Genomic DNA, 24838 nt, shown 5'->3' on the forward strand with positions numbered 1-24838 from the left:
GACGTGATTTTAAGTTTAACTCTGTTTGGTTTCAAGTTAGCCCATTGCTTTGCTTTGCTTTTAGTTAGCTGCACGGTGGGTTTTTTTTGGGGGGTTTTTTTTTCTTTTTCTTTCCATTGATATATATAAAATTTAGTATACTATTATGTTATCTTGGTTTCTTATGTTTAAATTACATTGTTTGTAGTAATTTCTTTTTGGTATTGATATCTTTTGGAATTTTATTATACTTTAACATTGTATTAATGTTTATATGGCTTACCTTTTTTGTATACTTACTCAATAAAAAGATTTAAAAAGAAAGGACTAACTGAAGGAAGAGTTAGTAAGAGATTTGGGAGGGGGAGGGGGAGTTCCAAAATGATAGGAGAAGACAGGAGGGGGAGGGATGGAGCCAAGAGTTGGACAGGTGATTGGCAAAAGGGATATGAGAGAATGATGGGACAGGAGGCCCAGGGAAAAGGAACGGGGAGGGGCAGGGGGAACCCAGAGGATGGGCAAGGGGTATAGTCAGAGGGACAGAGAAGAAAAAGGAGAGAGAGAGAGAAAGAATGTGTGTATGTAAATAAATAACGGATGGGGTACGAGGGGGAGGTGGGGCATTAGCGGAAGTTAGAGAAGTCAATGTTCATGCCATCAGGTTGGAGGCTACTCAGACGGAATATAAGGTGTTGTTCCTCCAACCTGAGTGTGGCTTCATCTTTACAGTAGAGGAGGCCATGGATAGACATATCAGAATGGGATGTGGAATTAAAATGTGTGGCCACTGGGAGATCCTGCTTTCTCTGGCGGACAGAGCATAGGTGTTCAGCAAAACGATCTCCCAGTCTGTGTCGGGTCTCGCCAATATATAGAGGGCCACATCGGGAGCACCGGACGCAGTACTTCACCCCAGCCGACTCACAGGTGAAGTGTCGCCTCACCTGGAAGGACTGTCTGGGGCCCTGAATTGTGGTAAGGGAGGAAGTGTAAGGGCATGTGTAGCACTTGTTTCGCTTACAAGGATAAATGCCAGGAGGGAGATCAGTGGGGAGGGATGGGGGGGACAAATGGACAAGGGAGTCACGTAGGGAGCGATCCCTGCGGAAAGCAGAGGAGGGGGAGGGGCCAGGAGGGAGATCAGTGGGGAGGGATGGGGGGATGAATGGACAAGGGAGTTGCGTAGGGAGCGATCCCTGCGGAAAGCCGGTGGGGCGGGGGGAGGGTCACGCACATCTGCTCTCACTCCATCTTCCCGTCACCCCACTAGGAATAGGGTTCCCCTGGTCCTCACCTACCACCCCACCAGCCTCCAGGTCCAACATATTATTCTCCATAACTTCCGCCACCTCCAACCGGAACCCACCACTAAGCACATCTCTCCCTCGCCCCCACCTCTGCTTTCCGCAGGGATTGCTCCCTACGCAACTCCCCTGTCCATTCGTCCCCCCTCATCCCTCCCCACTGATCTCTCTCCTGGCACTTATCCTTGTAAGCAGAACAAGTGCTACACATGCCCTGACATTTCCTCCCTTACCACCATTCAGGGCCCCAGACAGTCCTTCCAGGTGAGGCGACACTTCACCTGTGAGTCGGCTGGGGTGATATACTGCGTCCGGTGCTCCCGATGTGGCCTTCTATATATTGGCGAGACCCGACTCAGACTGGGAGATGGTTTTGCTGAACACCTATGCTCTGTTCGCCAGAGAGAGCAGGATCTCCCAGTGGCCACACATTTTAATTCCACATCCCATTCCTATTCTGATATGTCTATCCACGGCCTCCTCTACTGTAAAGATGAAGCCACACTCAGGTGGAGGAACAACACCTTATATTCCGTCTGAGTAGCCTCCAACCTGATGGCATGAACATTGACTTCTCTAACTTCCGCTAATGCCCCACCTCCCCCTCGTACCTCATCTGTTATTTATTTATATACACACATTCTTTCTCTCTCTCTCTCCTTTTCCTCCCTCTGTCCCTCTGACTATACCCCTTGCCCATCCTCTGGGTTTTTTCCCCCCTCCCCCTTTTCCTTCTCCCTGGGCCTCTTGTCCCATGTTCCTCTCATATCCCTTTTGCCAATCACCTGTCCAGCTCTTGGCTACATCCCTCCCCCTCCATCTTCTCCTATCATTTTGGATCTCCCCCTCCCCCTCCCACTTTCAAATCTCTTACTAACTCTTCCTTCAGTTAGTCCTGACGAAGGGTCTCGGCCCAAAACGGCGACGGTACCTCTTCCTAGAGATGTTGCCTGGCCTGCTGCGTTCACCAGCAACTTTGAAGCATAATCTTAGCTATTTTCCAGACTAGATTTTATTCTTTAAGAGTTGCCCTAAATAGGTAGCTGCCCCAATTAACAGGAATTCACTGTATTCTCATGTCTTGGTTTCATTCCCCAAATTTATTGCTTTTACAAGGGGTGATTGATAAGTTTGTGGTCTAAGGTAGAAGGAGTCAATTTTAGAAAACCTAGCACATTTATTTTTCAATATAGTCCCCTCCTACATTTACACACTTAGTCCAGTGGTCGTGGAACATATGGATCTTGGACCTCCAGAAAGCATCCACAGCAGGGGTGATTGATAAATTCGTGGCCTAAGGTAGAAGGAGAAGTTATACAGCTCTTGTTATATGAACGTGCAGTTCAACTCTGAGTGATTATGCAGAAAGTTTGAAGTTAATAGCTCATCAGGGGTGATTGATAAGTTTGTGGCCCAAGGTAGGACATGAGTTATTAACTTCAAACTTTCTGCATAGAGTTGACCCGCATGTGCATGTAACGAGAGCTGTATAACTTATCTCCTACCTTAGGCCACAAACTTATCAATCACCCATCTGTGGACACTTTCTGGAGGTCCAAGATCCATGTGCTCCATGACTGCTGGACTAAGTGTGTAAATGTAGGAGGGGACTATGTTGAAAAATAAGTGTGCTAGGTTTTCTAAAATTGACTTCTCCTACCTTAGGCCATGAACATATCAATCACCCCTCGTATTTCTCTGGAATAATTCTATTTTTCAGTTTTGTGCCAGATGGTTGCTTCCTCTCGACTTCCTTGCCATTAACCTTTTTGGTTTAAAATTCTGCAGTCTTAATCGCAACTCCTAGATATGATATGCAGAACTGACAAAGCACAAGAAGTAAAACATGTAGTACCAAATGTTTTGGAACTCCACTGCAAAAAGTCTTCCAATATCAAAAACAATCAACTGTTCTGCCAAAGATTCAATTTTGGATCGAACTTCAACTTGCCCTAAGTGCTCAGTACTTGGCGGACCAAGTAGGTACGTCACCTTTAAGTGGATAAAGGTTTATTAGCATGACCAGTAGTGAGGCAGGAGACTCACTGTGATCATATATCACTGTGATGTGAGACTCCAAGCTAAGCTGAAACGCAGAGGGATGAGGCCCCCTCTACCCAGCATCTTGTTAGCAAATGTACAGTTGCTAGAGACCAAAATTGAGGATTTGAGGGCAAGATTGCACTATCAGAAAGAAATGTGAGATTGTTGTTTTCTTTATCTGAAAGAGATGCGATTTTTCTCCAGACACACCAGATATTGCAATGAAACAGGAAGGCATCTTAATTGACTGTAAGGATTGAAGTGCTGATTCAGAAAAGGCAAAAGGTGGAGGTTTTCATGATAAACTCTTGGTGGTGCTCTGATGCAACAGTTTTGACAAACTTGTGTACCCCTGACCTTGAAAACCTAACTGTCAAATGCTGTCCTTTCCAGTTACCAAGAGCGTTTTCCTCCATACTCCCAACCGGAGTTTACGTATCACCAGCACTGACTATAATCAAGCACTTGCAATACTGCATGATGCCATCTCCAAACAAGAAGCAGTCCATCCTGAAGCATTTCAAATCATAGTTGGGAACTTCAACCAGGCTTATTTGAAAAAAACCCTGCCCAGTTCCATCAGCATATAACCTGTAGTACCAGAGGACCCAACATACTAGATCACTGTTATACTAAGATAAGGAATGTCTACCATTCCGTACCACGACTGCATTTCAGTAGTTGGATCACTTAGCTGCCCTTCTACAGGCAGAGTCTAAAGGTCAAAGCTGCAGAGAATAGGACAATAAAGAGGTGGTGCGGGAGGCAGAGGAGTGGCTATGGGATTGCTTTGAGTCAGTGGACTAGGCTGTGTTCAAAGACCAGTTCAGGATCTGTGGGTCTGAATGAATACACCATGGTTGTCAGGGGTATTATTAAAACAATTGTAGACGAGTGTGTATCCACAAAATCACTGAGTCTTCCCCAACCAAAAGCCCTGGATGAACTATTGCAATCTGTGAGGGCCAGATCAGAGGCATTCAAGTCTGGTGACCAAGAAATTTATAAGAGGTCCAGGTACGATCTCTGGAAAGCCATCCCATAGGCTAAGTGGCAAATCCAGACCAAACTTAAAACAATGAAGAATGTTTGACAGTTGTGGCAGGTCGTGAATGCTATCACCTTGTATAAAGTTAAATCAAGCAACATGGGTAACAGCAGGGACAGATGAGTTCAATGCCTCCTATGCTTGATTTGACGATGAAAACATGGAGGACCCATCACAATCTCCCTCTGCCCCCTATAATCCTGTGATTTCTGTCTCTGAGGCTGATAGGGTAGCAATCTTCAGGAGGATGAACCCATAAAAAGCATTTGACCCAGATGGGGTACCTGGCCAAGTACTGAAGACCTGTGCTGATCAACTCAGTGGAGTGTTTACTGAGATCTTTAACCTGTCACTTTGGTAGTCTGAGGTGCCCACCTGATTCAAGCAGCCTTTAATTATATCGTTGTCTAAGAAGAACGTGGTGACCTGTCTCAATGACTATCATCTGGTAGCAGTTACATTCACAATGATGAAGTTTTTTGAGAGGTTGGTGATGAAACATATCAATTCTTGCCTAAGAAGCAACTTGGATCCACTCCAATTTGCCAGCTAGTGCAGTACGTCCATAGCAGATGCCATCTCATTGACTCTTCACTCAACCCTGGAACATCTGAACAGTGAACAGCAAACATGCGTACATAAGACAAAATGCTGGAGGAACTCAGGTCAGGCATCACCAGTGGAAATGAATAAACAGTTGCTCAATTGGGACAGGAGACTGTTGTTAAACCATTTCTAACTAGTGTCAGTCGTGTGCACTTAGTGGGCATTAAATACTATATGTGTTTAGTGCAAATGGTCTTTAAGTAATGTCAGTTGTGTGCGCTTGTGTCCAAAAAGCAGTGATTTTTGTCACTGATAGTTGATGATAAATAAGCAGTAAGACAATTCAGAAATGTTTTGCTCACTGTGGTTTCAAACATTCAGGCTTGGAGATACCAGAAATGGTCGGGAGTGAAAATGAAATGATTTCACGACTTCGATGCATTAGATTTTCAAAAAATTTGAAGTATCAGCAATCATCCTAAGTAAATGTTACATTGAGGATGAAGACTTGAAGGATGCAATCAGTGAAATCATATGAAGGCAGTCTATTATCTACACAAGATGTTTGTGTTGATTATGATAATTTACAGTTAATTGAAAGAATGTTGGATGAATTCCTTTAGCTCTTAGGAACTATATACGGTTTGTCATACTGTAGTTATATTTATAGTGTTCTAATTTGTTTATTTCATTTAAATACATAATTTGTAGTTGTCTTTTTATACCTCTTTTACTATTTCCACGAAACTTTGGCTAAATGGGACAGCTGCTTAATTGGACCAAAATGTCCCAGTCTCTCCCAAGTAACTGGAATCCACTGTATATGGCAAGTAACAGAGTGCTGAGAAATACGAAGTGATCATCGTGTACTGAAACTTGAAGAAAAAAACTCAAATCAGCTGTGGAGATTTTAGAAAAGAAGAATGACTAAAGGAATTGACCACAGTAGTGAACCAGTGATATCAAAGTAATAGCAAATTGATGAATTGATATTGTTGTAAATTAATGGTGAGCAATTTGAGAGGACATATTTGGTCCGAGGTGGGTGGCTTGGAATGGGGAATTTTTAAACCACTGAAAGGCAGTTTTGGGCTTAAACTTGATATGTACCATAGAAACAGACCCTTCAGACCAACTGGTCACTGCCAGCCAAAATTCCCATCTAAAATCAAAGTCAAATTTATTTTCAAAGTTTCAAAGGTTCATTTTATTATCAAAGTATGCGACTCTAAAATTCTTCAATTTTCTGGGTAGGTGTGAAAACAACAAAGAAAAGAAAGGCAGCATGATCATCAACCCCAAATCCCACCTCCCCCACAAAAACTGAGCAAAACAGATCAGGCACATCGACCCCCAAATCCCCCTCCCCGCACAAAAAAAACTCCAAGAAGATTGGCAAAAAAACAGAATATAAAAAAACTATATGTCTGGAAAAGTCCCAAGTCCACGTACAAAACACTGAAAAAACCTGGGCAACACTCTTCGCAATGGCAGGCTCTCCCCTCTCTGGTAGCATAGCAGAGTGATCAAAAGACAGGCAGCCGGCGCTCACACTCTGCACTTACTTCAGTGCTTTAGTCGACAAACAATGAAAGATTTAATTGGTGAAATGGAGCCAAACATCGGCTTGCATCCCGCCCTGCAGCCTGCCAGCTATGAGGTTCATGCACACTGCCTCTTGGAATCTTTTCAGAGACTGCAGAACACAAACAATCTCAAATAGCAAAACACAGTCTCCAACAGTTCCAGAATCACATCCAAGATGAGAAACAAATATAAAAGACATTTAAGAAAAAAAGTGACAAAGATTGTTCCATGATCTATCCAGACAATGTCAACCAAAGGAGTGTTCTACACAGGCGCCATCCTGACTGGAAGTCGTGTGCATTTCATTGGCATAAATGGTTGTTTGCACAGGTGCAATGAAATATTTATTTGCAACAGTCTTGTTGAGCAAGTCCCATTTGCTAGCATGTGGCCCATATATCTTTCTTATCCATGAGCCTGTCCAAATGTCTGAAATGTTGTGAATGTACTTGCCTTGAGTACATCTTCTGGCAGCTCATTCTATTTAAAGATCACCATCTGTGTGAAAAAGTTACCCCTTGGTTCCTATTAAATCTTTCCCCTCTCAGCCAAAAATTGTTCTCCAGTCTTGGTTCCCCAACCCTGGGAAAATAAAACTTACATTCACCTTACTATACCCCTCATAATTTTATGCAATTCCATAAGAATGCTCCAACAAAAAATGTTCCAGCCTACTCAACCTTAAGTCTTGCTTGAGATCCGGCAACATCCTCCAATCTCCTCTGCATCCTTTCTAGCTTATTGCTATCTTTCCTATAGAGGAGGAGAGGTGGAGAGATTTTTTTCCCATATTCAAGAGGTGAAACTAATTTCTAGACAGAGCAGTGGAATCACAATTATTAGACTTGGAATTACTTTATTATTGTCACATGTACCGAGATACAGAGAAAAGCTTGCCTTGCAGACTATTTATACAGATCAAATCTGTACACAGTGGATTGAGGTAGAAGAAGAAATTGCCTTTAAACTCACAAGAGAGCATAGGCCATCAACATTTTTGCTGTTGATGTTTCTGTAGCAGGCAATTTCTTTTTTACGAGGTCGGGTTGCTAGCTCGATGCTCAACCCAGCACAGATGGAAAGCGTGCATGGGAGCTGGCCGGATTCGAACTCGGGACTTCTGCCCCAAAGTCCAGCGCTTATGCCACCAGCTGGCTGGGATTGAGGTAGACCAAGGTAAAACAATAATGGGGAATAAAGTGTACAAGATAGAAAGTACAGTGTTGGTGAACAATAAACTAAGATCATGAGTTAAGTTGTGAGGTCAAGAGTCCATCTTATTGTACTTGGGGAACTGGTTAATAGTCTTAAAACAGCAGGGTAAAAGTTGTTCTTGAGCCTGATGGCATGTGCTTTCAGGTTTTTTGTACCTCTTGTCCAATGGAAGAGGAGAGGATAGAAGTGAGAATAGCTGAGTGGGTGGAGTATTTGATTATGCTAGCTATTTCCTGAGGCAACAAGAAATATAGTCGAAAGCCCACAGAGGTGGCCTAAAAAAATTTAAAAAAAATACAAGCCTATGACTATTGAATCTCCATAACTAAGTTAAAAGGTTCAAAGTAAAATTATTATCAAAGTATGTATATATCGCCATATAATACCCTGAAATTTATTTTCTTGGGGGCATACACAGTAGATGCAAAGAAACACAATAGAAGCACAAAGATGGACAAACAACCAATGTGCAAAAGATGGCAAACTGTGCAAATACAAATAAAGAAACAAATAATGAATAAATACTGAGAATGTGAATTGCAGAGTCCTTGATAGTTGCAACATAATGCTCCACCTTCTGTACTCAGTGCTCCAGCCTACAACGGTAAGAATGTCTTTCCCAGCTTGTGTACCTGTATGGCTACGTTATGGGTACTATGGACTTGAACTCCACAGTCCCTCTGTTCATTAATACTCCTTTGTCCTTTACATGTATTGTTTGACTTTCAAAAATGTGTCACCTTGCACTTGCTTGGATCATATTCCATCTGCGAATGTTCCACACAACTTTCTATCTGATCTATGTTGTGCTGTGACCTTAGATAACCTTCCCACTATCCCAAGGCCACTAAAATTTGTGTCATTTGCAAACTCACAAATCATATCTCTAAACCCCTTTTCACTGGTGTCTCTAAAGATGCAGCTCATTAGCCCCTCACTAACAGCCAGTGGTGTGAAAACCATGTTTCTCAGACTCTGTATATCTAGGGTAGATATGACTTGGGTCTTGCCAAACCTGTGAGGTTGGGATGTCTTGCCCAACTGAGCCCATCATCGTGTGAATACTGTGCAACTTACTACTCCCATGCAATCTTCTGGCAGCAAGAAATTACGTACCATGCACTGCATACAATTATAAACTACATTTATGAATATTAAGTTAACCAAAAGTTATTAAAGAAGAGAAAGGAAATGTGCACGCAAGTTGGAGCTCATCTTGAAATTGGCTTTAACTCGTGCGCTGGACCCTCAGTCTGTGCAAAAGCATACACCACCTTCAGAATGTTGCTTGAAATCCATCTTAAACAATTGGGCTCCCCCACAGGACTATTGGTCCTTTCTCCTTGAAAACCATTCATCTGCACAAAACGCCTTGTGCAACAGGGATGGTATTCTTAGCTGTCTTCCCTCCTGTCTTCTCCCAGCTCCTGCCAAAAAGACCTTGACCCACCCTAGTGTCCATCACAAAAACCTCTCTGCCCTCTGGAACCTTCTTCCAGTTCCACCATTCTGATTGACTGGCACAACATTCCTAAGTTGAACAAAGCCCCTTACCTTAGCTCAAACCAAACAGGCTAAAAGCAGAGCAGACGGCTCTTACAGAACTGATAAAATGAAATACCTGCAGCATAGCAGTAAAAATCTTAACCAGGGTATTCCACCTCCTACATTCATGTTGGTGTCATTAATATCACAAACAGCAAAGGTCCTGCGTTTATTCTGTGGCACACAACTAGTCACAAAAAAGTGACTCAGAAAAACATTCTTCCACAACTCTGCCTCCTAAAACTTTGCTTTCCTTGTGATTGCATCTATGTACTGGGCCTAGGATATTTCATCTGGTATGGTTCTTCATCTGCAAGGGTATCCAGAAGGCAAGGCAGGAGCAGAGGGAACTGCGTAAACTCCAGACAGAGTTGCAGCAACTTCTCCTTCTGCAGTCGAAGGGGGTGGATGTCAGGGAGGAATTGCGAGAGGTGAAGGGCTGGCAAGCCCAGCACTTCGCCGCCGAATCCTCCAAGATCATCTTCTGAACAAGGGTCCAAACCGTGGAGCAGGACGAGACGTGCTCACGCTTCTTCTTCCAAAAGGTGCACAGCGAGAGCTGTGTGATCCACAACCTTAAGGAAGAGGACGGCTCAGTCGCGTCCTTGCAGACCGACATACTGAGGATCTGCAAGTCCTTCTATGTCGGTCTGTACGACGAAAAGGCCACAGAATCCACAGCCTCCCGCAACTTCCTGTTGTCTATCATATAGGTCTTAGACGACGGCAAGCGGGAGAGTCTGGATCAGCCACTGACCCTGGACGAGCTGACAGGCTCCATCCGTTCCTTTGAGTCGAGTAAGACTCCTGGAAGCGACGGCTTACCGGCTGAGTTGTACTCGGCTCTGTGGAACTGGATGGGCCCAGACCTGCTGGAAGTGTACAACGCTATGCTTCTGGCCGGCAGTATGTCAGAGTCCATGAGGAAGGGCATCATCATCCTCATCTACAAGCAGAAAGGGGAAAGGGAGGACATTAGAAATTGGAGACCCATCTCTCTCCTGAGTGTGGATTACAAGATCCTGTCCAAGGCTATTGCCAACAGGGTCAAGTCTGCTCTGGGACAGGTGACCCACCCGGACCGAACCTGTGCTGAACCGGGCAGGAAGATCTCAGACAGCCTCGTGCTGCTGAGGGACACCATCGCCTATGTGCAGGACGGGGGGGGGGGGGGGTGAACGTCTGCCTGGTCAACTTGGACCAGGAGAAAGCCTTCGACAGGATATCGCACACGTATACGGCGGACGTGCTCTCCAAAATGGGATTTGGGGAGGGAATCTGGAATTGGATCAGACTGCTCTGCACAGACGTCCGTAGTGCAATCCAGGTCAACGGGTGGGAAACAGACAGCTTCCCCATCAGGTCTGGGGTCAGGCAGGGCTGTCCCCTCTCCCGTCTTGTTTGTCTGCTGCATAGAACCCTTTGCGGAAGCCATCAGGAGGGATGAGGGCATAAGAGGGGTGACGCTGCCAGGAAGTGGAGGGACCCAAGTGAAAACCTCCCTGTACATGGACGACGTCACTGTCTTCTGCTCTGATCCGAGGTCAGTTCGCAGGTTGATTGGCATCTGCGAACAGTTCAAGCTAGCGTTGGGGGCCAGGGTCAACCGCATGAAGAGCGAAGCCATGCTCTTCGGCAACTGGCCTGACCGATCCAGCGTCCCCTTCACCATCAGGTCTGACCACGTGAAGGTGTTGGGGATCTGGTTCGGAGGGGCCGAGGCGTGCAACAAGAACTGGCAGGGGCGGACTGCCAAGGTGAAATGGAAACTGGGACTGTGGGGAGGGCGCTCCCTGTCGATAACGGGCAAGAACCTGGTCATCAAGTGTGAGGTGCTCTCAGGGCTGCTGTACTTGGCGCAGGTGTGGCCTGTCCCCTGCTCCTACAGCTCGGAAATCACCTGAGCTGTCTTCAGATTCGTCTGGGGATCCAAGATGGAGCGGGTGAGATGGACCGTCATGCACAAGTCCCTGGACAAGGGGGGGCAAGAACATCCCGAATGTCGCCCTCACCCTGATGGCCAGCTTCGTATGTGGCTGTATCAGGTTGTGTGTAGAACCCAGGTATGTGGGCAACAAGTACCACTATGTGCCCAGGTTCTACCTGTCGCCCTGGCTACAAAGGATGGGTCTGGCCCCACTCCCGCGCAACGCCCCAGTCAGCTGGTTGTTGCCCACATACCTGTCCTCCGTAGAAAAGTTCTTCCAGGAGAACGCCTTTAACCACAGGGCCATCAGGCAGTGGTCGGCACATAATGTCCTGCAGGCACTGCAGGAGAAGGACATGATGGACACAGTGGGGTGGTTCCCTGAGCAGACCGTCCAGTTCATCTGGCAAAATGCCTCATCGCCAGATCTCACCAACAGGCACCAAGACCTCGCCTGGCTGGTGGTGAGAGGGGCCCTCCCAGTCAGAGCCCTCCTGTATGCCCGGAACGTCGTCTCCGCACCCCACTGCCCATGGGAGGACTGCAGTGAGGAGGAGTCTGTGACCCACCTCTTTGCACACTGTCAGTTCGTAAAGAGGGTGTGGAGGAGGATGGACGGGCTAGTGTCACGTTTCATCTCCAGCAGCTGCGTAATAGAGGACTCTCTGATCTACGGGTTGTTCCCCGGGATGCACACGGAGACCAACATCCGGTGCTGCTGACAGATCATCAACTTGGTGAAAGACGCTCTTTGGTCAGCCCGAAACTTGATGATCTACCAGCACATGGAGATGTCCGTGGGAGAATGCTGCCGACTGGCACATTCTCAGCTGCAGGAGTACGTGCTGAGGGACGCACTGAAACTCGGTGCAGCAACCACAAGGGCCCGGTGGGGAAGGACCACGGTATAGGTTTCTTCACCCGTGGGAGTGGGAGGGATCGGGTGGCAGGGAGTATACCCCTCAACAATGATGTGGTAAGGTGAACAACTGGAGTGCCACATGGGTGGCCATAAGTATGGATATGTACTGACTATAATGGAAACGTATGTAAAGGATGGAAAGTTATTGAATGGTTTATTGTATATAATTTTATTTTTGAATAAAGTTTATTTTGAAATTTAAAAAAAAATTCATCTGGTATGTTAAAACCCAGGAACTTGGAGCTGCTGATTCTCTCCTCTGCTAATCACCCATTGTAGACTGGTGCATGTTCCTCTTCCTATAATCATTTAAGCACCAGGCCATATTAAAAAGATCAAGGTGTTAAAGCCAAGTGTTATGTTTTATAACTTCAAAACATTAAACTAATTTGAAGAAATACATGGGAGTCAAAGAATGCGGGTGTAACTTCATCTACTTAAAGTGAGGCATGCATGTATCATGTGGTAGTGCGATGATGTATGAAATTAATGGATTTTTGCATATAACCTGTAATTTAAATGATCAAGAATGCTTAATTAAGTGTACTGTATATAAAAGATCACTGAAATGTTATTGAAATATCAAATACACAACACTCTTCCCTGCTTAGATGTAAACGCCACCTCAATAGAGAATGTATCTTAACTTACACACAGTATACTTTTACAAGGAGCTTTTTGTCTCCCACTTGCAGTTCATGCAATAACCTTAATGCACGCAGAGTAGATTTTGGTTCTTTATACTCACAAAAGCCAAATGCAACGTTCTTGAAGCTCCTTGAATTCTCTTCCAGCTTTAAATCAAGCTACATTTTGCAAGTAACTGCCTGGTTAACATATCCGAAGCTTTCTCAGATACAGTATGTTGCCTCCAAAAACTGTTGTAGTTGGACAACTGCTTTTGTCACTTCCATGTTTCCTCTGAGCAGCAGGGTCCTAATGCTTTCCAACCAGAGGCACAGAGGTTGACACCAATACCTGTTTGTTCTCTGTGGGTGATGGTTCATGGTGTTCGGCTTGGAGACAGTTATGGCATCATCCAGTGCAGTCCTTAATTTGCATTCATATGGCTTCATTGCATGGGATGTGGCATGCAAATAGTAGATGGATCTCCCGTCAAGTTTAGTTGTTTCAGCCAATCACGCCTCTACAATGCTGGCCCTTCTGTTTTACCACATACAAGTTCAATGTGGCTTGTTGGTTGTTGTATTTTGTAGTTACAGATGTCATTCCCACAAGGAGTTATCTTTTCTCCATTACTGTATAAGCTCTTAGTTGGATACCTGCAGGTTTCTGTTTGGTATTTTTGAAATGTCGTTTAAACTCATTTTGTAGAATGACTGAAACAGCTGAACCAGTGTCTGGTTCCATTTTAATTTATTTGCTATTTACTTAAGCCATACTGCTTGTCTATTGTTTATTTTCACACTGTAACTCTCAAGGTGTACTGTCCAGTGTCGCTCATCAAGTTTTTCATCAATGCAGCTTTCGTGCAGATTAGTGCTCTTTTTGAAACTGCAACTTGACTTTAGTCTATTTAATTTTGTCTGCCCAGCATGCTCTTTGTATGTGTCCTACTTTGTTGCATTTTCTGCAAGTTTCATATTTAAATCTGCATTTGTTGGTGAACATGAGCTCCTGCCACAATGGTAACACAATTATTTTTGGCCAGGCTGGCTTCTGTTTAGATGCTGCAATTTTGTTCGTGCTCACTTTCATTCCTGACTGCAACTCAATTGCATCTCTATCTGTAGTTTCCAATGAAATGGCAATTTCCACTGCTGTTTTAAATGTAAGCTGTGCTTCGGTTAGGAGCCATTTTTGAATGCTTTCTTTTTAAGATTTCACAAGCTAAGTGGTCTCTTAGTGTATCATTAAGACTATTACCAAACTGACAATGCTCAGACAATCTCTTCAATTCAGCTGCGTATGCTGAATTAGTCTCTCCTTCCTTTTGATTCCATTTATGAAACTTAAAGCATTCTGCAATCAACAAAGCTTTTGATTCTAAATGCTCCAGCATTAAGTTTGCAATACCAGCAAAGCTCATTTCAGATAATTTTGTTGGAGCAGTCAAACTTCAAAGCGAACTGTATAATTTAAACCCAATACTTGCTTCCCGTTACACTGCTGGCATTTAGGGCAACAATGAATTTATCATTGCTTTCTCAATAACAATTTTTTTGACTAGTCAGGATTGTGCTAAACCCCTAAACCTGGAGGACTGGTGGATCACTTTTGGTCTGGGCTCTGCTCTTTGACCTGTTTGGTATGGGTGACCCTACCAAGAGCCAAAGCGCAAGGACCTGACTCCAGACAACATAGCTGTCTAGGTCATTGAGGCACACAAACCTCCAAACCGTGCAACATGGTTGTGGTCCTCTTGGAGGTTTAAACCCTATACACTTATCAAAATTGGCACTTGCTTCTCATTGGTTATTTCATTTGCTTGAAACTACTGTCCTGTAGTTCAGTATACATGAGCTGGTTACCTGTTAAGTAATAGAAGTTGCCAATCTTTCCAATGTAGCCAGCTATTTCTGATTTTAAAAAAAATGATAATCATCACTTGGTACTCACACTTCATGAATCCGTGGTCTCATGCATTTACAGCCTTTTTCAAAAAAACTTGATGACTTTGCACATACTAGGCTCTTTCTTTTAAATTTGACCTTGCAGATGCCTTGCAACATTTTTATTTTAGTTCAAATGTCTCACTCCACTTTAATAGGTCGGTAGCTATCCGGGATTTATTTTTGTTGTGATGTGAACAAAGTCACCGGAGAGATGCAGTTTGTAGATATAAAGTAGTCTTTTATTCTACAAGAATGAGCAGCAGGTATCGTATTGAGACCCTTTCAGAGGAAGAGGCCTGTTTGACCCAATATTACATATTTTATATGCTAAAGATCAAAGGACAATTCTATATTTACAATATATCTACAGTACTTCCTTTGAATTATTTTCACACTTCCTCCTTTACACCTGCATTCCAGACACCCAAAATGAATGTTAATCAGCATTGTCTGGTTTTTCAACTGGTGTTCACAGCTCAAGGAATCTATTGTCCAGATCTGCATTCTAAATTTAATTTGTAGTCCACATTCAGGTCTAAAGCATGGTTGCTGAAAATATTTTGCTAAATCCAGAATATGCCCTGATCGTCCCTCCTCTTGGCCCTGCTGGACAAAAATAAGTTTGTATCAGGAAAGGCCAACCTTAAGGAGGATCTATTTAAATAAGTCAGCAGAAATGACCTGCCTCATAACCTCTCCCAATTACTCTGTTCATCTTCATCTATGCTATCATTCTTAATGTCTACCTGCAAGATGCTATGCAGAAATTTGTTGAACAGTCTTTAAAATGCATCTTCATCATTTGTATGCCTGTAGCCTCCTACCCTGCTGGCCGATTGCAGTTTAGTCACATTCTTCATCTTCACCCCTTCATTTTCTGATAGCTAAATCTCCGTAGTGGCTATCAGTGTGTTGCTGTCTGGTGAGGGGCATCAGCAAGGTAAGTGTACCAGGCTCACAGGCCCTCTTATTGATGTACAGAAGGGGGGGGGGCAGTGGTGAAGTTGGAGTGATCTCTATTTGAATAACTGAAATTACCTCACGCTGGTGGCACCCCCTTCTGGAATGTCCAGGTGATCATTGACCCAACCACTGAAAAGGCCCAGCTCATTTGTATTCAGTCTCCATTCAGGCTGGGGTGACTGCCCTCAGATGTTGTTTGTAATTTCTTTTATTTCTCAGTCTGCCATGCAATCGAAGTTGTGGAACCTGATGTCTCTGCTGTAACTCAGATCCCTTCCCATCCATTTCCCCCAATATTTCTATTCGATCATCTGCCTTCAACAAATATCAGAGAGTGCCATTACCATTATACTTTAAGTGAGCATGACAGCAAGCCATGAATAGCATGTTTGTGTCCTCTGCCTTCGTGTTTGCTGTGAGTCTGCTTCCATCAGCTGTGGTCAGGTCTGATGTAACCAGCTGGTGTTCATCTTTTGGGTTCTCTGCAATGACACTGTTACCAGGTACATTTGATCTCTTGCTCTGTCCGTGAGGGTGACAAGAAGGTGGTTTATACAGTTTAACCAGAGTCCAGTGTTTACACTGGTTGCCTCACTGGGACTGTACACCAATACAGCATTATTGTCTGGAGCACCAACTGTGGTTCTGTCCACCTGGGAGTGAAAGCTGTTCTTTCAACTAGCTCCCTTACCATGACTTGGTCACCTGGTTGTAGGAAGAATACCTTCTCTCCCTCAGATCTCTCTAATCCGTGATATGTCACTGCTACTTTGCTTGATCCTCAATGGTTACAATGGTCCTTCATATCTCCATGTAATCTTACTAAATTGGCAGTTATAGTTTCTTTCTCTACACATGTCATTTCTATTGCTTCTTGTTCTTCTGCTGTCCTCCTTGCATTGATGTCTGCCCACTCTTTCTCTTTATGCTCCTTACTAACCCCTTTCTGGTGAGCCTTTAATCACTGCTGCATCCTCAGGCAACTGCACTACTTCTAACAGCTCCTGACTGTCTTTAGCCCCTTCCCTTGGGACCTCCTAATGTGATTCCCACACATCACCCTGTTTCTGCTTCCTGCTTGGGGCTGCTGTCTCTCTGTGGGACATGTTAACTGCTTTGCGGGTCACGCATGTTCATACCCTGTCTTGTCCATGTTATTTTTCCTTTTCTGAATTTGATAGCACTTACCCAGGATAGTACCTCCATTGTTTGGGCACACCCAAAAATCTACAGGAAACTGCACTTCCTCAAGTACCTGGGAGTAAATTCTCTCCTCCCTCATTGTTTCACCTCCTACACTGGTAATGTATATCACCCCTCCAGTCATGGGCAAGGGCAGATCAATTATTGATACAGACTATCCCATGTCTACTAACATTTCATATTGCTGGCTCCCTAATAAACCTCTTGTGTACATACTTGGATGACCACCACTGGCAATAGAATCTGCAGTCAGCCGTTTGTCTGACCTCACCAGCTATATGATCTGGTCAGCAGTCAAGTTGGAAAGAGAGGGCACTGCTGTGGATTTTGCCTACTTTGGAGAGTGCTCTTTTATTCAACAAGAATGAACAGCAGGCATCATATTGAGAACCTTTCGGAGGAAGAGCCCTGTTTAACCCAATATTACATGACATTTTATAAGCTAAACATCAAAGGACAGGTCTATATTTACAATGTATTTACAATGTAATTTGAAGGAAGCATATAACTTTCACACCACCACCTAAGCACTCACACTCCAGGCACCCAAAATAAATGTTAATCAGTATTGTCTGGTTTTTCAATTAACTGGTATTCACAGCTGTAGGAATCTATTGTCCAGATCTGCACTTTAAATTTAATCTACAATCCACATTAAGGTCTAAAGATTGATTGCTGAAGTTAATACTTTGCTATACACCCCAAGTCCAGAATATACCCTAACAGTTTTAAAAATACCTTGTCACCAATGTTATGTTTTGTAACTTCAAAACATTAAACCAATTCAAAGAAAAACACGTGAGTCCAAGAATGCAGGTGTAACTTCATCTTTATTGTAAGTGAGGTGCCCATGTATCACATGGTAGGGTGATGATGTATGCAGTTAATGGATTTTAAAAAATATAACTCATAATTATTTAAACAAACAAGATTACCTAAATATTTACATATCAAATACACAACATTGAGGACAAAGGATGAACTGGCTCACTACTCTAGGAATTTTACTCAGTGCTGAACTGACTCTGCAGCTGTGACTTGCAACCATTGGCACTCATCTTAGTGCTGAACTGGATCTTTGGCTATGGCCTGCAGCTATCGCGCTCCTGGACTGTCTTCACTCGCCTCAGCGCTGTACTGGCTCTGTGGCTGTGGGCTCACTTTCAGGGACTTAGTGATTCATGTACTGTGTTATTTGTTTACCCTTTTATTGTTTGCATGATTTGTTTTTTTTCCCTGCACATTGGGTGCTTGATGGTCTTTGTTGTGTGGGATTTTAATGGATTCTATTGTGTTTCTTTGTTTTGTGGCTGCCTGCAAAAAGACAAATCTCAAGGTTGTATATAGTATACATTGATAATAAATGTACTTTGAACATCATCCTAACAGCGACCTGCTACTTCTAGACTCTTGATTTTTAACTCCCATAGAAACTTATTTTGGAAAGAGTGGTGAATGCTTGGGATTTGTTCACTGAAAGGTGATGGAGGCTGGATTATTGGGGGTATTGAAAAAGAAAATGGATATATTTTTGAAAGACCAGGAAACGGAGGTCTATGTAGAACTGGCACATTAGAAGAGATGAAGCCCGCACAGATCAGTCATAATCGTGTTGAATGACAGCAGGCTTAAGGAGCCAATTTGTATAGTCTTGCTTCTATTTCCTAATGTTCTCATTCCATGCTCAACCCTTTATATGGTGGGATTGCTTGATGCTTCTGTTTCCAAGTTAAAGATTGTATGTTTAGAGTAGTCAGAGCTTGTTACTTGTCAGAATCTGTAGAGAAAGTTAGAATCCATAGATAATGAAAGTTTAATCAGATTGTATTCAATGTGTGTTTGGAAACTGTTGGTCAGTGCAGTTAAGGTGAAAGGTAATTGCTTCAGTTCCCTTGATGTGGCAAAGTGTAAAAGCAGACACTGTATATAACAGGAAAAGATCTGGGGAAGGAAAGAAATTAGATTCTAAAAGCTTCCATTGATCTAGCTAGCATTCTGATTTCTAAAGCACTAAATAGAAAAACCATAGAAACTACAGCACAGAAACAGGCCTTTTGGCCCTTCTTGGCTGTGCCGAACCATTTTCTGCCTGGTCCCACTGACCTGCACACGGACCATATCCCTCCATACACCTCCCATCCATGTATCTGTCCAATTTATTCTTAAATGTTACAAAGGAACCCGCATTTACCACCTCGTCTGGCAGCTCATTCCATACTCCCACCACACTCTGTGTGAAGAAGCCCCCCCAATGTTCCCTTTAAACTTTTCCCCCCTCACCCTTAACCCATGTCCTCTGGTTTTTTTTCTCCCCTTGCCTCAGTGGAAAAAGCCTGCTTGCATTCACTCTATCTATACCCATCATAATTTTATATACCTCTATCAAATCTCCCCTCATTCTTCTACGCTCCAGGGAATAAAGTCCTAACCTATTCAACCTTTCTCTGTAACTGAGTTTCTCAAGTCCCGGCAACATCCTTGTAAACCTTCTCTGCACTCTTTCAACCTTATTTATATCCTTCCTGTAATTTGGTGACCAAAACTGAACACAATACTCCAGATTCGGCCTCACCAATGCCTTATACAACCTCATCATAACATTCCAGCTCTTATACTCAATACTTCGATTAATAAAGGCCAATGTACCAAAAGCTCTCTTTACGACCCTATCTACCTGTGACGACACTTTTAGGGAATTTTGTATCTGTATTCCCAGATCCCTCTGTTCCACTGCACTCCTCAGTGCCTTACCATTAACCCTGTATGTTCTACGTTGGTTTGTCCTTCCAACGTGCAATACCTCACACTTGTCAGTATTAAACTCCATCTGCCATTTTTCAGCCCATTTTTCCAGCTGGTCCAAGTCCCTCTGCAGGCTCTGAAAACCTTCCTCACTGTCTACTACACCTCCAATCTTTGTATCATCAGCAAACTTGCTGATCCAATTTACCACAGTATCATCCAGATCATTGATGTAGATGACAAATAACAATGGACCCAGCACTGATCCCTGTGGCACACCACTAGTCACAGGCCTCCACTCAGAAGAGCAATTCTCTACCACCACTCTCTGGCTTCTTCCATCGAGCCAATGTCTAATCCAATTTACCACCTCTCCATGTATTCCTAGCGATTGAATTTTCCTAACTAACCTCCCATACGGGACCTTGTCAAAGGCCTTACTGAAGTCCATGTAGACAATATCCACTGCCTTCCCTTCATCCACTTTCCTGATAACCTCCTCGAAAAACTCCAACAGATTGGTCAAACATGACCTACCACGCACAAAGCCATGTTGACTCTCCCTAATAAGCCCCTGTCTATCCAAATGCTTGTAGATTCTGTCTCTTAGTACTCCCTCCAATAACTTACCTACTACTGACGTTAAACTCACCGGCCTATAATTTCCCGGATTACTTTTCGATCCTTTTTTAAACAACGGATTAAACAAATGCTTAAACATAGAGGTGTTAGGGTTATTTCAACATAGTAACACTAAAGTCAATTTCTTGTTTACAAGAACAGGCTGTTTTAAATATATCATACAGTATATGTGTGGCTATTTGTGTGTGTATGTGCATGTATGTGGGTGTATGCCTGTGTGCGTGTGTGTATATATCTCACGCTCTCGCGTGCTCTCTCTCTATATCTATATCCACACACACACACACACACACACACACACACACACACACACACACACACACACACACACACGTACGTACGTATAGTGTTATGATACCATGGCAGGAAGAAATTAATGCTTCTACATAAATTTGAGAGTGTTTGAAGATGGGTTTGTGCACTTAGATTGTCTGTGTGCCAGGAAGAGTGGAGATGATAGATGATACACAGCATGTAATGCCTTTTAGGGGAGTTATAGATAAACACACGAGAAAGGAAGGAATATATTTATGCTGATGTAGTTGGATAAGGATGATTGAAGGATGCACACAATGGCAGATTATTGGGTCAAATAAACCTACTCCTGTGCTGCAATGCAATTCTCTCTCCCTTGTGCCCCTCACCCCACTCCCCTATTAGAAGAGTGAAGAGAACACGTACATATAAGCCAGGATGGCAGTGCGTTGGATGGTTAAAGCGATAAGCAGGTTGAAGTCTGTGGTCATTTTTTCTGGACAGAAAAATGCATTTGGTTTTTCCATTTCAGGGGAGGTCAGCTGTGAGTGCCAAATGTAGTATGTCATATTGGAAGATGTGCAAATGAATCATTACATTATTTGGAAGGACTTTTGAGATCGTTAGAAGGGTAGAGATTTAAAAAAAAAAGACAGTTGCATCTGTGTTTGGACAGGAATGTGACATGAAACGAGGAGTGCTTAGTGCAGGGGTTCCCAACCTTTTTTATGCAATAGACCAATAACATTAAGCAATGGGTCTGTGGACCCCAGGTTTGGAACCCCAGGCTTAGTGGAATCAGAGATTTAGACCAGGGAGTCAATAGTCAATTGGAGTGCTGAAGTAAGAGTGGGGGAATTTCAAAACAAAGTAGCGCAGTTTTAGAATAAGGTGCTGCCCATTTATGATGGTGATCTGAGGTCATGATAGTTTGAACTTGGTGAGCTATGGAGTTGATTGATGCTCAGCTATGGAGCTTTGGTTTCTACTCCTTGTGTCTTATATTGGAAAGCCTTAGCCAACCTTTCTTATTTATAGGATAAGTCAAAAAGTTTCAAAGAAAAATGTATGTGATCATTCAATGTGTTCTGATTCATGCATATGCATATTTTAGTGGTTATTTTGTAGAAATCTTTGGAACAGGAGATTGTAGCAAAAGGATTTGAATAACAATTTTTATTAAGAAGCAGCAAAGACATTTACTTAGTTTATTTGTCTTGTCCTGATACAAATTGTCCTCATGATGAAGGACTGAATAATAAATAGGTTCCATTTTTATAGACATCTAAACATGGATTTTGCCAGTAAATCAAAAAAGGCATAAACGTCATTGCATATTGCAGCAATGCCTCCATAGTATTGTAATACATGGCAGGGTGGGAAGAGGCATGGTCAAGATAGCCGTGGGAGTCGGTAGGTTTATAAAAGATGTTCATTGACAGTTTATTCCCAAAGATGGAGACAGAGATAGAGAAAGGTCAGAAATAGACCAAATGAGTTTAAGGATAGGATAGAAATTGGAGGCAAAGTTGATGAAATTAATGAGCTCAGCATGTATGCATGTAGTGGAGGAAAAGTTGGGGAGTATTAACAGGGAAGGCTTGGAACATAGAATGTTTACATGCTTAGCTGGGGCCCATGGCTACCCATCAAGACGAGAAAATGGGGGGAGCTGAAGGAAAAATTGAGGGTGAGGACCAGTTCCGCCAGATAGAGAAGGGTGGTGGTGGATTGGAACTGGTTGATGCTTTCAGTGGGGCAGGAACAAGCAAAGATAATGGGCCTGTCCAGTCAGTTAGGTTTGTGGATCTTGGGTAGGAGGTAGAAGTGAGCAGTGCAGGGTGAGGGAACTGAGTTTGATGGCAGTAGATGTGAGTTCTTCTGAGTTGTTGAGGTCAGTGATGGTGTCAGAGACAGTTTTCTGATGGTCTGGAATGGGGTCCTCTTCAAGGTTTGGATAGAGTGTGGAAGGCAGTGCTTTCAGCGGGGGTAAGGTTTGAGGAGAAGAGAGGAGAGCCAAAGTTGAGCTGGTTAACATGTCGGCAAATGGAGATATTAAGATCCAAAGCAGGCAGAGAACCAGAGAGGGATGTCTAAGAAAAGGAGGAGGGTTGGAGACGGGAGAAGGGGTCATCTGTGCAGGGTGGAGAATTTTTGCCAAAGAAGTTGGCTCAAAGACGGAGGTCACGGCTTTGCCTTGTGGGTGCGAAACTCACTGAGGTGCGCGGGAAGGGGGAGAAAGGTGAGGCCCTTGCTGAGGACAGAACATCCGCTTCAAGTGGGGAAGGTTGGAGGGAATGGTGAAGACGTGGCAAGGATTAGAGCTGCAATCAGAGGGTGGAAAGTGTTAGTGACACCAGAGGAGAGGGGAGTGTTTTGGAAGGTGACTGTCTTATTACCTATTATGCCGCAGGTGTGTAGGGCAGCAATGATGCCCATCTCTGACAGTGTTCAGGGCTACCTTCATCATGCCAGTAGCTTCCTTTTCGTGTTTACTATTGTTGGTCACGCAGGTCCCGGGTGGAGACCAAGTGCGATGGCATTTCTCAGAATTAGAAACTTTCCTCATTGTTGTTTCCATCACAGTTTTGTTTTACCTCTCAGGGTTGTTAGCTCTGAGCTGAACCCCCAAACCTGGAGGACTGGTGGTCCACTCTTTATCTGGACTCTACCTTTTGACCTTTTTGGCATGTGTTACCCTACCAAGAACAAAAGCATAAAGCCCTGACTCCAGCCAACATAGTTCTCCAGGTCTTTGAGGCACACAAGTCTCCAAACCACAACAAGGTTGTTGTCGTCTTGGAGGTTTGGAAAGTGAGGCAAGAGATGTATGAAAAAGTGAACTTATGGAATATAGGAACCAGTAAAATAGATAGCAGAGAAAATCTGTGCCACAGGTAATATGTTTATACAAAGCTGTGATGTAATGGTATTATTACATGAGAAATGTTCCAAAAGCTTCAGAATGCAGAGATAGTTCAGAAGATGATGGAGAAGTTTGATGAGGTATGTAGTGAAATCCTGGATGTCCTGTTACTATTAAAGACTGCATGTACAACAAACAGCATTTTTATATAGAATTGTAGAGAAGATGGTGTGTGAAGGTGGAGAACATTGATGAAATGGTTAATCAGTGTGCAGATGACACTAACGTCGGTACTATAGTGAAGGAGGTTACCTTGGATTACAATGGAATCTTGATCAACTGGGCCAGTAAGGCAAGGAATAGCAGATGGAGTTAAATTAAGACATATGTGAGGTGAAGTTTTGCATCTGTATTTACTCAACAGACAGACAGAGTCAATAGAAGTGAGGCAAAACGGCATCAACTACATGGACCCTATATGGATTACAGAGGAAGGGGTGTTTGCTGTCCTGGGGGAAGTTAGGATGGATCAATCCCCAGGGCCTGACAAAGTGTTCTTTTGAACCCTGTGGGAGGCAAGTGCAGAAATTGCCAGGGCACTAGCAGAGGTATGTAAATTATTCTAAGTGACCAGTGAGGTGCCAGAGGATTGGAGGATAGCCAATGTTGTTCAGCTGTTTAAGAAAAGCTCTAAAAATGAACCGGGAAATTATAGACCAGTTAGCCTGACATCAGTAGTGAGAGTTATTAGAAGGTATTCTAAGGGACTGGATATTTGGATAGATGTGGACTAATTAGTGATAGTCAGCTTGTGTGTGGTGGGTTGTGTCTAACCAATCTTATAGAGTTTTTGGAGGAAATTAGTAGGAAAGTTAATGAAAGCAAAGCTGTGGATGTTCTCTAGATAGACCTTAGCCAGGCCTTTGAAGGTTCCTCCATGGGAGTTTGGCCAAGAAGGTTCAGTTGCTCGGCATTCAAGATGAAGTAAATTGGATTAGACATTGGCTTTGTGGGAGAAGCCAGAGATTGGTAGTAGATGATTGCCTTTCTGACTGGAGGCCTGTGATTAGTTGAGTGCTGGAGGGATTGGTGCTGGATTTGTTGTTTGTTATTTTTCTCAACGAAATAGATGATGATGTGGTAAACTGGATTAGCAAATTTGTGGATGACACCAAAATTGGAGGTATAGTGGGGAAGACTATCAGAGCTTGCAATGGGATTTGGATCAGCTGGATAAAGGGCTGAAAAATGGCAGTTGGAATTTAATGCAAGCAGTGCGAGGTGTTGCACTTTGGTTGGACGAATCAATGTAGGTCATACTCAGTAAACGGTAGGGCACTGAGGAGTGCTGTAGAACAAAGTGATCTGGGAATACAGAGCCATAATTAATTGAAGGTGGTAGACACAGGTAGATAGTGTCATAAAGAAAGCTTTTTGCACATTGGCTTTCTTAAATTAAAGTACTGAGTACAGGA

General features: G+C 43.4%; 1 protein-coding gene across 2 annotated transcripts in view; it reads left to right on the top strand.

Moving 5' to 3' along the window:
- Positions 1-24838, top strand: part of sh3pxd2aa (SH3 and PX domains 2Aa) — a 309816-nt gene that overhangs the window by 52414 nt on the left and 232564 nt on the right. The gene's annotated exons all lie outside the window — the stretch shown is intronic.

Source organism: Mobula hypostoma, chromosome 19 (genome assembly GCF_963921235.1).
Source record: "Mobula hypostoma chromosome 19, sMobHyp1.1, whole genome shotgun sequence".
Lineage (NCBI taxonomy): Eukaryota > Metazoa > Chordata > Chondrichthyes > Myliobatiformes > Myliobatidae > Mobula > Mobula hypostoma.